The sequence below is a fragment of the Hipposideros armiger genome, unplaced genomic scaffold (genome assembly GCF_001890085.2).
Source record: "Hipposideros armiger isolate ML-2016 unplaced genomic scaffold, ASM189008v1 scaffold_1079, whole genome shotgun sequence".
NCBI lineage: Eukaryota > Metazoa > Chordata > Mammalia > Chiroptera > Hipposideridae > Hipposideros > Hipposideros armiger.
In genome coordinates, this window is record NW_017732429.1 from 376,645 (window position 1) to 378,750 (window position 2,106).

Below are 2,106 nucleotides of genomic sequence, written 5' to 3' on the forward strand. Positions count from 1 at the left end.
TAAGGCAACTATGTGGTATGAAACACATACAGGTTGGAAATCAGAAGTAAAATTATGTTTAGAGATAATATGATCATATATGTAGGACAGTTTATTAAATCTACAAAAGCTCTTAGAACTAACCCATAATATAATTCAATAAGAACAAAAACCAAATTTTTAAAAATAGACAAAATATTTGAAGATAATCAGAGAAGTGATAGAGATGACAAATAAGCACATGAAAAAATATTCAACACTGTTGTCATTTGGGACATTAATTAAAACTGCAGTGATCTGCTACTATGTGTTTATTAGAATAGCTAAATTTAAAATGACTGTGATACCAATAGTTGGCAAGTATGTGAAAGAATTGGAACACTCATACAGTGCTGGAGGGGATACAAACTGACACAATCACTTTGGAAAACATTTTAGCATTTTCTTAAAGATATGAATGTACAGCTGCAATATGACCCAGTTATTCTATTCTCAGATATTTGCCTAAGAGAAATTAAAGCATATTCCTATACAATGACCTGTACATAAATATTTATAACAGCTTAAGTTACAATGAATAACATACCCAAACTAAAACAAAACAAAAACCTGGAAATCTCTAAATGTCCATACTGAAAAGAGAACACTACTATACAAAATAGAACATAAAAATCACAGTTAAATCCCAAACTAATTATAAATGAAGGAAGCAAAACAAAAATGAAAATTTTATATGATTCCATTTCTATAAAATCTAGAAAATGCAAACTAACCTATATTAACAGAAAGAATATCAGTAGTTGCCTGGGGGAGGACTGGGGGCAATGAAGAAGGATATGTGAGGATTATAAATAAACCTGAGTGAGTATTTGAGGATGAAGGATATATTCATTATCTTCAATGCAGTGATTATTTCATATATGGTCACGTATGTAAAAATTTATAAAGTTGTACACTTTTAACATAGAGAGTACAATTTATGTCAATGATACCTTAATCGAGGTTTTAGAAAAGAAATACTGGAAATATGTAAACTAAGTAAAATTCAGGAGAAACACATAAGAGAAAAAAAAACACAAAGTAAAGTTTGCAGACTAAAGGCATTAATACAGACGGAAGCAGGAATTAGCATCCATCTTTATCACTCCTACTTTATCCTTTGCTATTGTCTACTCAGCGTTTGGTCATGCCATTCGTTTGTTAAAGATACTGGCTTATAATCTTCTCAACCCCAAATCCTACCATTCTGGATGTCTTCTAAACCTATGATGAAAAAAACGTTTCTCAATTATATAGAATAATTGGGGTACTATTATATATATATATATATATATATATATATATATATATATATATACACATATATAGCATATATATGTACATATATGGTTTATATTTTACATATAAAACTTTAATATGTAAGTTATATGTTTCATATTTATTTAATAATATGCGTTACATTATATATTTTACTTTCATTTCTATACTCTAAAGGAAAACATTGGGCAAGGCATATGCCTATTTAGGGTGAAACATCTGAGGATTAGTAAATTATCAACATTTTAGATGTAATCCCTTTCATATCTAATTGAAAGTATGGTCCTTATTTTTGTCAATAAGTACTTACTGGTTCTCGAGTATATATGAGAACTCAATCTCATGAGCATTGGAAAATAAATGGATGATACAATCCTACAGAGTCCTTCTTCTTGAAGGTGAAATCCTATCAGCTATCACAAGAACTTCACTGGATACAGAAGTGTGATTGTTTAGAAAAATATCTTCAAGTGTGAAAGATTTGTCCTAAGATTTTATGATAATATGTAAGGTATGGTTAAGCTGCTGTGTATAAGAATTTAATGGTAATATTGAAGTAAAGAGAATGGTACAAAATAATAAAAGGGGCTGCAACAGGGTAAGTAGGTGGATGATACCTACGAAGAAAATTGTCTAATTGTCCATCCTTCAATTTAAATTCTTTGTGCATCTGTAAGGATTGCATTTATATAATATAGCATGCAGAGTTGATTCAGAAAATAAACCTATTATGCATAAGCCAGAACATGCATCCATATATGACTAGGAGAAATATACTGCATTTTAAACTTCACCTCTATCTTCCTGCAA